We start from the raw sequence: 12,178 nt of genomic DNA, 5'->3' as shown, positions 1-12,178 counted from the left end.
TCACTCCAATCTTTACTAACCAAGATGTCCATCCACCAGTAAAGAACCAAGACCAAGGAGTCCAAGAGGAACTCATATTCTCCTTCTGTTGGGTCGTCAGCAAGTCCTCAAACTTATCATGGATACTTGTCATGTTCTTAGACACATCGGGAATAAAAGTGCAACATTGTTCCCCAATTAAATGACAAACACCACCCCTCTCAGCTAACAGATAATCCAAAGCCATTCTATTTTGCAAACTCATAGTTCTTATAGCCTGCTGCTCCGTGGTCAGAACAGTGAAACCTTCCTCAGATAAAGCAGTAAGATTTTCTAACTCAACTGACAACTCATTAATCCTATGGGCGGCGTTAGCAGCACCATAATTAGGAAAAATTGTACCCAAAATCCCTTTCCAATGTGGGATCCTAGCTCTCTTTTGCCGTTTGAGCATTGTCTTCCTCTCTAATAATGGGCTGAGTGAATCATAAGTCGTGACTGTAGGTAGTAAATGAGCTAGATAACATACTCCAGACCAATTAGCAGGCAGATACAGATATGATCTGTTTCCACACATCCAAACCATGTTCTTAGGACACGAGAACCCATCTCTACTAGGAAAAGTAACAAGAACCCTGGTTAATTTACCTGCCATGCCATACAATTGACTTCCATTCGGTAAGGTTAAGAGTTAACACAAAAGGATCTGGAGCCAAAGATTCTGAAATAGTATACGGATCAGTTCTGACAGGACAAGGTCTAGATGTATTACTGTGGATCAAGGCACATGAAACTGGTATAATAGTTTTACAACCCTCCGTCTTTCCAAGGAAATAAGGTGTGCTTTCCTCCTGAGCAATACAAATATCTGGATCTTTAATTGGATTTCTATTACCCCGAAATCTATAAAGAGTTCCTGTAGACGCACACGTTAAATTAGTCTCACTAGAAAATTTACCAACATTTCTGCTTTTCCGTACAGCATAATTCCTCACCCAAGGAAAAATGACCTCCACCAACTGGTTATCTGGAAAGAAAGTAGCTAGAGTATAAGCAGTATCAATAGGAACTGGTACCAAAAATGGTTGATCATTAATAGCATGTGGAATCAAACAACAAACATAGCAACTATCATTTCTTATCTTCCTCACAGTTTGATGCATCAGTTGCCACCAGACATTATCAGCATGATCATAGTAGTCAGAAAAGTGATGGATCTCTCTTCGAATCCGCTGATGAGTATTATTAGCACAATTCCTCAAATTAGCCTTACATTGTCTTTGCTGTACCTTTTCCCAAATGAACACAAGAGTTATAAAAATACTTGAAATACCAATCATTAGCATCAGAACAGACCATCTTCCATTTAACTGCATCGTGACCTTGAAGTGGAATGTCCTTTCTTCTGGTACTGAAAGCAAACAGTTTTTTCTCAAAGAAAACAAATTATAAACAACTTAAAAAAAATTAATAATAATTAAAAAAAATCCTGCTGCCTCTCCTGAGTGGCTTCTGCGCTTCAAGCTGCCCTGTTACCAGTCTGGTACAGGTGGGCGGTCGTAGGAAGCTCCTCTAGAAATATATTTAGAAACAGGAACTCTAACCTGCTGGAAGTCAGGCTTCCATAGTCCAACTTATGATTTCTAACTTTCAGGCAATGCGATGGCCTTAAGTAGATTCTGAAATAACGTTGCACTGTCCAAGGGATTATTGTGCCCTTGTAAGAACAGTGTTCTTCAACCACCTGTTCAATCACTCGCCAGTGATCAGCTTACAGTTCTTTATCTTGTGGTGGTCCGCTGTCCTCACACCTTTCAGGCTGTGGATGATCCAGTTGGAAGATGACTTGCGTCCTGGAAGCCAGATGAAGCTGGAGGAGCTGGAGCTTTCCTGCAGCTTTCCTGGGTGTCTAGTAGGATCTGATATGGGCCATTCCAGCGCCTGGACTTCCTGTGTTTTCTCCTAGATTCTCTGACCAGAATCCAGTTGCCAGGAATAAAGGACTGGAGGGTGGAAGTGGCTGTTTCTGGTAATGCAGCCTTCACCGTCTGTGAAACTTGAGAAAACACAGTGGACAGGTTTTGACAGTAAAACAACATCCTATCTTCACACAAAGATGTGGAAGAAAATTATCTTGGCAATATTCCCATGTCCAAAATAGGAGACCTGCTACACAGCACTTCAAAAGGACTGAGATTTGCCTGTGTCCTTTGTCTCAATCTCATATAAGTGAGAACAATAGGTAGAGCCTTCACAACACTTGGCTAATTTTCAATTCAAAGTCCCATTCTCAAACCTAAGTGCTTAACTACATGAACTCCATCAAAACATCCAACAAAATTCAAAGAATTGATCTTCTGACTTCACCTGATATACTAGCAGTAACCATCAGCTAAATATTCTGAATATCAAAAATGTGACATGATGTTTGAGGAAGGTCTGATTACAGCATTTCATAGTTTCAGAAAACCCAAAAAGAATTTCAAAAATGGTCTAATCTGTGGAGATATAAAATTTCACAAAAGAATCAACACCATAATTTCAGAGAGGTTTTCAGAATGTGGTCTTAGGGAGCTATGCACCATTTATATAATCAAAGTACAACGTCTCTCTCGCATTGTCACTAAGTCCTCACTGGAGGTCTGAGCTACCCTTTTTCCCATGAGTGCTAAAACTTTTGGAACCCCATGTTACTTTATTCTGACATTCCCCTCTTCTGGCGCAGGGTCCAACCCATGCGACAATCCAGCAAAAAGTTTGTACAAAAATGTTTTAGTAACCAAGATCACATTACATAGAACCAAAGAAATGAATTCTGACATAACTATGTGTCACTATGAATTTAACGAAAGCAACATAAAGAAAATCCAGATGTTTTTAACTGCAATTCAGTTTAACTGTCATTCAGTTCATCAATGTCTCACTTAGAAATTAGTCACACATCATCCTAATTTGTCTTGTACAAAGATGAGTATTAGATTAATGGACATCCAATGTAATTTGGATGAATGAACCCTACAAATTGAATCAAATAAATAATTCCCACCAAGTATAAAGGCATGACTCTGATTCTTTATCAAAAATATATTCCTTACTTTTGACATATCTTGAACTGTCAGCTAGCTTAATGGCACCAGGGAAACTTTCAATCTAATAAATCACCAATGATTCTGCTTGCAAAACTAATTCTTCAAACTAGTTTAAACTATTTCATTAACCTTTTAGTAATAAAACACTTAAATCTAAAAGTCATGCTACATCCTTAATTATTATACAAAAAAAAACATGTTTTTAAGGCAACAATCACTACAAGCATTTTGACTCTATTGTCTCTTAAACAGTGTTAAAACTCAGGAAGGGAGGTGCTGAGCGTTACCATGACAACAAAGGCATGAACCAACCTGGTAGGTGGGCGGAGTCAGGCAGAACTAACCTCTGATTGGCAGCCTATGGGCGGACCCACAGTTTCTTCATTCCATCCCATCTTAGTGTAACTTAAACTGCAAAACTATTAACATGCACCTACCTCAGAAACAAGCTGCTTCTTAACTCTCCTGAAAACTCAAAGTTTTAATCAATCTGGGATTTAGAAACATTATTCTAAACATGAATTATTGTCATGCAACATATAAACAAACATTAATTCCAACAAAACAAAGACAAAACATCAAAGACAGACAAATGGCCAAATTTGAAGCTTCAAGAATTCAAAGAAATTTTTAACAATCTCTTTTCAGAATATGTTTTCTCAGCCATATCTTTTAATGCTATAATTGATCAATTTTGTTATGACAATCGTCAGGATCCTTTTTAAAAATGAGTGCACATAGTCCAAAGAGATCTCAAAGTATTTAGAAGCACAGCAACAGTTTTCTCTTATATGAATCCAAATTTACTGATGCTGAAACCTTTTGCTAATTCTTTGTACTGTAACTCTGTAATAATAACTACAATCCTGAGAGTTATTGTTACAATTCTCTTTTTGTTTGGCTCAATTTGATCGCAGCTGCATTGCAGAATTTCAAGTTAAATGCAAAGAAGTATTTTTTATTTAATTCAATTCAAATTCAAAGATACTTTATTGATCCCCGAGGGGAAATTAGAAAAGTCAGCGTTGACATTTTTATGTTATACCCAAACTAAACTAAACTGCAGTGTTTGACTTAATCAGAAATTAAGATAAGAAGCTTGTCTCCAAACTGGACTTTTTCCCACATAGTGTTTAAAGAAGAACAAACATCATTTTCTTTAATTTGGCTATTTAAATTTTGAGAGTTGGGGAAAACTTATTACTAGAACCCCTCTTTTACAATCCAAATGCTGATAAATGTTTCAATATTTTATCTCTTAGTAATCTGAAATCACCTTGTGTACCTTTGTACTCCCATGTATTCTTTTAATCTTTAAACCCTAAGAAATCAAACAAGGAGACTTGAGTTTGAGCCGACCATCCTCTTACTGTTAAGAGAGCATTTATTTCTTTTATTTTCCTAAAATAAAGAATTTTACTTGTCTTGATTCTGTTATAAAAATCCTAACCTTGGTTCCAAAACTAAACTCTTCAACCCCAATCTGTGTTCCCCAAAGTAGAATTTTTGAGTATTATTGCATTTCAAAGTCACCAAAATGACTGGAACTCATCATTGACTTAGATCTATTTTAATAGGTAATCAGTCTACCTTTAATTAAGTATTATAATTTCATGGACCCAAAATCTATGGCTTACAGGCTTCAGGAGTCCAGGAACCACAAGTTGAGTACTACTGCATTGAACAATGGTGTTAACTTTCTGCAGAGATTGAAGGATTGGCTAAATATATTGTTTCTGCTTGGACAATAATCAGATTTAAAATTATTAGTTCACAGCTCCTAATTTACCTCAGATCATATTTGCTTCTAACCCAGTTCATAAGAAGCTTCAGACAAACATTATGCTAAAAAGCCAAAAACAAAACCCAGATCTGTTTTAAAATAAAGAAAAAGCATCCTTAAAAACTTGATACTGTGGTGGAAAATAACTCCACGGTTCTGAAGGCCTTTTCATGCAGAGTCTTTTAGGAAGCATGAGATTAGTTTAATTTTTGTGTGGTACCACTGTCCAATCAGATTCTTTATAAATAACCCAATTTTTTTCATACTCATTTTAAAGGTTTGTTTTACCAAGGAAAATGTGTTTAACAAAACCAATTACTCTCAAAAGTTTTAAAAGTTTTTAGCTGGTGATATCTTAGAAAACAACAAGTGTTTTAATATTTCTGTGCAGCACAGAACTGATCAGGTGTCCTTTCCTTCTCCAAAGGGAGAAAAAAGAAACTGCAGAACCAAACCTTTCATAGTTTTTTGTCAGGACCTGATATAAGGTACAGTGTAAATCAACACGCTGCATGAATCAGAAGAGGGAAGAAAAAAACCTAATATAACCTCTTCCCAGCAGCTGCTGTGAAAAACAATGAATTTGTACTTTCCATAAGCGTCAGTTAACACTTGTGGACAAGAACTGCACCAAACTGTAAATACTGTGTCAGAAACTGTATGAAGACCATCTGCAGTAGAACTAAGCCTGTTTTAATGAGGTCTCTACCCATTAGATTTATGGGATACAAACTCTGACAACAGAAAATAATATCTGAAGGAGAAACCCATCAGGTTTTACGCATGCGCTTGGTTTTAAAAATGCTCCTTCATGAGATCTGTCCTGAGAATAACATAGAAACACTTGGTTACTGCTGAGTTTTGGAGATGTTGTAACTTCCTCTGCATTTTCATAACTTTTAATAACTATAATAATTGATCCTGAATATTCCACGACGAAAGAGAACTTGTTTCTCTGAAAGAATTAACTGGAAAGTATCAAATGAGTTAAGTTATCACCCTTTTAAAGATACTTTTCTAACCCTAAAATAATATTTTAACCCGCTATATCTGTCAACGTCAAGCAAGCGTGTCACATGAGCAGCGGTTAATAAGCGTTCTTCATTGCAGAAAATAGGAAAAGATTTATGCAAATGTGTGTGTGTTTGTACGTTACCCCCATCAGTTTCTTAATCGCTCCAGAGTCAGACTATCATGGCACACAGTCCTCTATCAGTCCAAAAAACAACCAGGCCCTTCCCAGGTCTGTTGGTGAGACATTCAATCATTCTTTGTCCACTTTAACTTCTCCAGGAGGGAGAAAGAAGAAACTTTGCTCCGGTTTCTCTTCTGCCCGCATAAGATGTGCTTTCAATATAAATCCAGTGTATCACTCTTCTGGCTCTTGCAAACAGCATGGATCTTTGTCCATCTCAGTGGGTCCAGACTTCTTCTGAGTTTTTTTTTTTTTTTTTGTAGAAAGTCACACTGCGATTTTCAACATGCAGGAAGGCAGATCTCTCTCTTTCAGGCCGTGCTGGAGAAGCGTCTCTGGCGGAGTAGCCATGGAGAAGGGCAGGTTTCTAAGGTCCAGACTCAAAAACGCAGATGTTGAACTTAAATCCCATATATGTGTGTATTTGTGTGTGAGAGAGGCAAAAGAAAAGTTTAGTATAGGTTCAGATTTTGTACAAATACATATTATCAGTCAGTCAGTCAGTTGTCCCCCTGCCTGTCACTTCCTTCCACAACATGAACTATACTCCTTTCTAAAACAACTTTCTTTTCGCATCTCTAATGTCCCTTTTCAATTTTACCTTCTTTTCCGACTGATCGCAATATTTAAGACAAACAAAACTTCCTTCAGGAAAGTTTTAACTCTTTAACCCCTTAATTGATGCACTCTGTGCTTTTTAATCTTTTCTTGTTTTTTATTTATTTTTCCATCAACTGTTTTACTTGAAACTTTTTAAACTATTTAACTTATTTACACTCAAACTTCCACGCTGTGAAAAACCAAACTTATCTTCCAAATTAAAGCACATTTAACACAATCATCCCCACTTTTTCCTTTCATTATTTTATAAATCAGAGTCTGGAGGAGGAGACACCCCTGATGCCTCAAGGTTCCGGAACCATTTTTTTTTACCTGTTCAGCGGCACGTCTGCCCACTGGCTTTTCTCCTTTATGAGGTGTAGAAAATTGCTAAAAACCACCCGCAAAACCCTGTGTTTTGCTTTATCTTATTGTTACCAATAAGAACCTCCCTGCAATTCCTTTTGCAGGGTAACCGGGCCCTCAGCTGATGTCCTCCCTCTCGCAACTCTGGAACCTAATTAATTAGTTAGGAGATGATGGTTAATGTGTAATAAAAATAATAATATACATTATATCATACAGAGCAACTTCTCACCCAGATATATTTGAAGACAAATTGTTCGGATCTAATCAGCCAGAAGCCGCAGGCGGACATGAGGACTCCCCTCCGTAAAATGGAAGTGGACTGAGGACAACGTCTCCAGGCTGGCCAGGCGTCCGTGTCCCCTCCTGCGGTCTCCTCTGGCACGTTAGATCCTGTTCGTGACGCCAAAATTGTTGTGGAATTTCTTATCAAAGTGGAGAGAAGTTGACTCACAAGAAGAGAAAATCCGGACTTTGTCTTATAAGTTTTATTCAAAGGCATTCAGCGTTTGAAGACCCTGACACTGAGGTTAGTCAGTGAAACAGAGCCCCGATCAACATTTACACACAGTATTTATACCAGAACATGACAGTGTTATCTCAACTGCAAAGAGTTTTAGAAATATGGCCCCTAGACCCTCCCCGGGTCAGAGTTAACAAAGTTATTTATGAGGGCACCCATCTACCTTCCCTTGAAATATACACTTCAGGAAGTGTTAACCATAAAACTCTCCAGCATTTGAATTTAGAGTCCATCTGCTAATAAAAACAGAACACTAATCAAACACAGAGGTCAGAGGTGAGAGGTAGATGGAAGGTCACCTGTGAGTGATACAACACAGAAACAAATGAGAGAGGTGAAGGGAATATCAGAGCACTTTGAAATAATTTTCCATTACAGTATTAAATGTCCAAATTTTTGTCGCTCAACCTAAAATGTCTGGTGAGAGAAGCTACACTTGGACGAGCACTATTTGATGTTGACAGAGTTCCCATCATCCAAAAGGCTGAAATCTAAACACCGCAAGCTTTGGGGGAGTCGGTTTCCGAAGCAAGCACGTTGTTACGCGTGTATTACATCGGTGGTATGCCCTTCGAGGCCATCATGGACACCGTGTCTCTGTGGCGCAATTGGTTAGCGCGTTCTGCTGTTAACCGAAAGGATGGTGGTTCAAGCCCACCCAGGGACGTGTGTCTTTATTCTGTAACATATCTAGACATTGGGAAGCTCCATAGAAAGCTCCCAATGCATCTTTGATTGAAAAGTTGGATAAAATAGTGACCAAAGAAGGTCATTAAAAGCCTGGCAGAGGATGGAGTTCCTCTTGACAATGAACGTTGTCAAGATGTAACGACAAAACATTACAGATATTTTCCTGTTAGGTTAATATCTATAAAGTAGTGTATTGTTGCAATTTGGTTAAAACTCAATGTTAGGCATTATTCTTATGTTTTATGATGCATATATTAAAACTTCATTTCAGGTGAAACTTAAGAATTGTTCGACCAAAGCTTTGCATACGTTCCGAGACTTGTGGTAATGAAAGTTTGCATTGTGTATTAAATGTCCAAATTTTTGTCGCTCAACCTAAAATGTCTGGTGAGAGAAGCTACACTTGGACGAGCACTATTTGATGTTGACAGAGTTCCCATCATCCAAAAGGCTGAAATCTAAACACCGCAAGCTTTGGGGGAGTCGGTTTCCGAAGCAAGCACGTTGTTACGCGTGTATTACATCGGTGGTATGCCCTTCGAGGCCATCATGGACACCGTGTCTCTGTGGCGCAATTGGTTAGCGCGTTCTGCTGTTAACCGAAAGGATGGTGGTTCAAGCCCACCCAGGGACGTGTGTCTTTATTCTGTAACATATCTAGACATTGGGAAGCTCCATAGAAAGCTCCCAATGCATCTTTGATTGAAAAGTTGGATAAAATAGTGACCAAAGAAGGTCATTAAAAGCCTGGCAGAGGATGGAGTTCCTCTTGACAATGAACGTTGTCAAGATGTAACGACAAAACATTACAGATATTTTCCTGTTAGGTTAATATCTATAAAGTAGTGTATTGTTGCAATTTGGTTAAAACTCAATGTTAGGCATTATTCTTATGTTTTATGATGCATATATTAAAACTTCATTTCAGGTGAAACTTAAGAATTGTTCGACCAAAGCTTTGCATACGTTCCGAGACTTGTGGTAATGAAAGTTTGCATTGTGTATTAAATGTCCAAATTTTTGTCGCTCAACCTAAAATGTCTGGTGAGAGAAGCTACACTTGGACGAGCACTATTTGATGTTGACAGAGTTCCCATCATCCAAAAGGCTGAAATCTAAACACCGCAAGCTTTGGGGGAGTCGGTTTCCGAAGCAAGCACGTTGTTACGTGTGTATTACATCGGTGGCATGACCTTCGAGGCCAGCATGGACACCAGGTCTCTGTGGCGCAATTGGTTAGCGCGTTCGGCTGTTAACCGAAAGGATGGTGGTTCAAGCCCACCCAGGGACGTGTGTCTTTATTCTGTAACGTATCTAGACATTGGGAAGCTCCATAGAAAGCTCCCAATGCATCTTTGATTGAAAAGTTGGATAAAATAGTGACCAAAGAAGGTCATTAAAAGCCTGGCAGAGGATGGAGTTCCTCTTGACAATGAACGTTGTCAAGATGTAACGACAAAACATTACAGATATTTTCCTGTTAGGTTAATATCTATAAAGTAGTGTATTGTTGCAATTTGGTTAAAACTCAAAGTTAGGCATTATTCTTATGTTTTATGATGCATATATTAAAACTTCATTTCAGGTGAAACTTAAGAATTGTTTGACCAAAGCTTTGCATACGTTCCGAGACTTGTGATAATGAAAGTTTGCATTGTGTATTAAATGTCCAAATTTTTGTCGCTCAACCTAAAATGTCTGGTGAGAGAAGCTACACTTGGACGAGCACTATTTGATGTTGACAGAGTTCCCATCATCCAAAAGGCTGAAATCTAAACACCGCAAGCTTTGGGGGAGTCGGTTTCCGAAGCAAGCACGTTGTTACGCGTGTATTACATCGGTGGTATGCCCTTCGAGGCCATCATGGACACCGTGTCTCTGTGGCGCAATTGGTTAGCGCGTTCTGCTGTTAACCGAAAGGATGGTGGTTCAAGCCCACCCAGGGACGTGTGTCTTTATTCTGTAACGCATCTAGACATTGGGAAGCTCCATAGAAAGCTCCCAATGCATCTTTGATTGAAAAGTTGGATAAAATAGTGACCAAAGAAGGTCATTAAAAGCCTGGCAGAGGATGGAGTTCCTCTTGACAATGAACGTTGTCAAGATGTAACGACAAAACATTACAGATATTTTCCTGTTAGGTTAATATCTATAAAGTAGTGTATTGTTGCAATTTGGTTAAAACTCAAAGTTAGGCATTATTCTTATGTTTTATGATGCATATATTAAAACTTCATTTCAGGTGAAACTTAAGAATTGTTTGACCAAAGCTTTGCATACGTTCCGAGACTTGTGGTAATAAAAGTTTGCATTGTGTATTAAATGTCCAAATTTTTGTCGCTCAACCTAAAATGTCTGGTGAGAGAAGCTACACTTGGACGAGCACTATTTGATGTTGACAGAGTTCCCATCATCCAAAAGGCTGAAATATAAACACCGCAAGCTTTGGGGGAGTCGGTTTCCGAAGCAAGCACGTTGTTACGCGTGTATTACATCAGTGGCATGCCCTTCGAGGCCAGCATGGACACCGTGTTTCTGTGGCGCAACTGGTTAGCGCGTTCGGCTGTTAACCGAAAGGATGGTGGTTCAAGCCCACCCAGGGACGTGTGTCTTTATTCTGTAACGTATCTAGACATTGGGAAGCTCCATAGAAAGCTCCCAATGCATCTTTGATTGAAAAGTTGGATAAAATAGTGACCAAAGAAGGTCATTAAAAGCCTGGCAGAGGATGGAGTTCCTCTTGACAATGAACGTTGTCAAGATGTAACGACAAAACATTACAGATATTTTCCTGTTAGGTTAATATCTATAAAGTAGTGTATTGTTGCAATTTGGTTAAAACTCAAAGTTAGGCATTATTCTTATGTTTTATGATGCATATATTAAAACTTCATTTCAGGTGAAACTTAAGAATTGTTTGACCAAAGCTTTGCATACGTTCCGAGACTTGTGGTAATGAAAGTTTGCATTGTGTATTAAATGTCCAAATTTTTGTCGCTCAACCTAAAATGTCTGGTGAGAGAAGCTACACTTGGACGAGCACTATTTGATGTTGACAGAGTTCCCATCATCCAAAAGGCTGAAATCTAAACACCGCAAGCTTTGGGGGAGTCGGTTTCCGAAGCAAGCACGTTGTTACGCGTGTATTACATTGGTGGCATGCCCTTCGAGGCCAGCATGGACACCGTGTCTCTGTGGCGCAATTGGTTAGCGCGTTCGGCTGTTAACCGAAAGGATGGTGGTTCAAGCCCACCCAGGGACGTGTGTCTTTATTCTGTAACATATCTAGACATTGGGAAGCTCCATAGAAAGCTCCCAATGCATCTTTGATTGAAAAGTTGGATAAAATAGTGACCAAAGAAGGTCATTAAAAGCCTGGCAGAGGATGTAGTTCCTCTTGACAATGAATGTTGTCAAGATGTAACGACAAAACATTACAGATATTTTCCTGTTAGGTTAATATCTATAAAGTAGTGTATTGTTGCAATTTGGTTAAAACTCAAAGTTAGGCATTATTCTTATGTTTTATGATGCATATATAAAAACTTCATTTCAGTTGAAACTTAAGAATTGTTTGACCAAAGCTTTGCATACGTTCCGAGACTTGTGGTAATGAAAGTTTGCATTGTGTATTAAATGTCCAAATTTTTGTCGCTCAACCTAAAATGTCTGGTGAGAGAAGCTACACTTGGACGAGCACTATTTGATGTTGACAGAGTTCCCATCATCCAAAAGGCTGAAATCTAAACACCGCAAGCTTTGGGGGAGTCGGTTTCCGAAGCAAGCACGTTGTTACGCGTGTATTACATCGGTGGCATGCCCTTCGAGGCCAGCATGGACACCGTGTCTCTGTGGCGCAATTGGTTAGCGCGTTCGGCTGTTAACCGAAAGGATGGTGGTTCAAGCCCACCCAGGGACGTGTGTCTTTATTCTGTAACGCATCTAGACATTGG

The 12,178-nt window shown here is 38.8% G+C and overlaps 7 non-coding genes across 7 annotated transcripts; all 7 read left to right on the top strand.

Annotated features, from left to right (window-relative positions):
• The first annotated feature begins 8,128 nt into the window (after window positions 1-8,128).
• Window positions 8,129-8,202, top strand: trnan-guu. Its single transcript has one exon. It is a non-coding gene; the product is annotated as a tRNA-Asn (tRNA).
• Window positions 8,203-8,785: 583 nt separating this feature from the next.
• trnan-guu lies at window positions 8,786-8,859 on the top strand. The gene has a single exon. It is a non-coding gene; the product is annotated as a tRNA-Asn (tRNA).
• A 583-nt stretch (window positions 8,860-9,442) lies between these two features.
• Window positions 9,443-9,516, top strand: trnan-guu. Its single transcript has one exon. It is a non-coding gene; the product is annotated as a tRNA-Asn (tRNA).
• Window positions 9,517-10,099: 583 nt separating this feature from the next.
• On the top strand, window positions 10,100-10,173 carry trnan-guu. Its single transcript has one exon. It is a non-coding gene; the product is annotated as a tRNA-Asn (tRNA).
• A 583-nt stretch (window positions 10,174-10,756) lies between these two features.
• trnan-guu lies at window positions 10,757-10,830 on the top strand. Its single transcript has one exon. It is a non-coding gene; the product is annotated as a tRNA-Asn (tRNA).
• Window positions 10,831-11,413: 583 nt separating this feature from the next.
• On the top strand, window positions 11,414-11,487 carry trnan-guu. The gene has a single exon. It is a non-coding gene; the product is annotated as a tRNA-Asn (tRNA).
• A 583-nt stretch (window positions 11,488-12,070) lies between these two features.
• On the top strand, window positions 12,071-12,144 carry trnan-guu. The gene has a single exon. It is a non-coding gene; the product is annotated as a tRNA-Asn (tRNA).
• Window positions 12,145-12,178: the final 34 nt, after the last annotated feature.

The sequence above is a fragment of the Girardinichthys multiradiatus genome, chromosome 14 (genome assembly GCF_021462225.1).
Source record: "Girardinichthys multiradiatus isolate DD_20200921_A chromosome 14, DD_fGirMul_XY1, whole genome shotgun sequence".
In the NCBI taxonomy this organism is placed as follows: Eukaryota; Metazoa; Chordata; class Actinopteri; order Cyprinodontiformes; family Goodeidae; genus Girardinichthys; species Girardinichthys multiradiatus.
The sequence above is the reverse complement of the archived record's forward strand: the minus strand, read 5'-3'. Positions and strand labels throughout refer to the sequence as shown.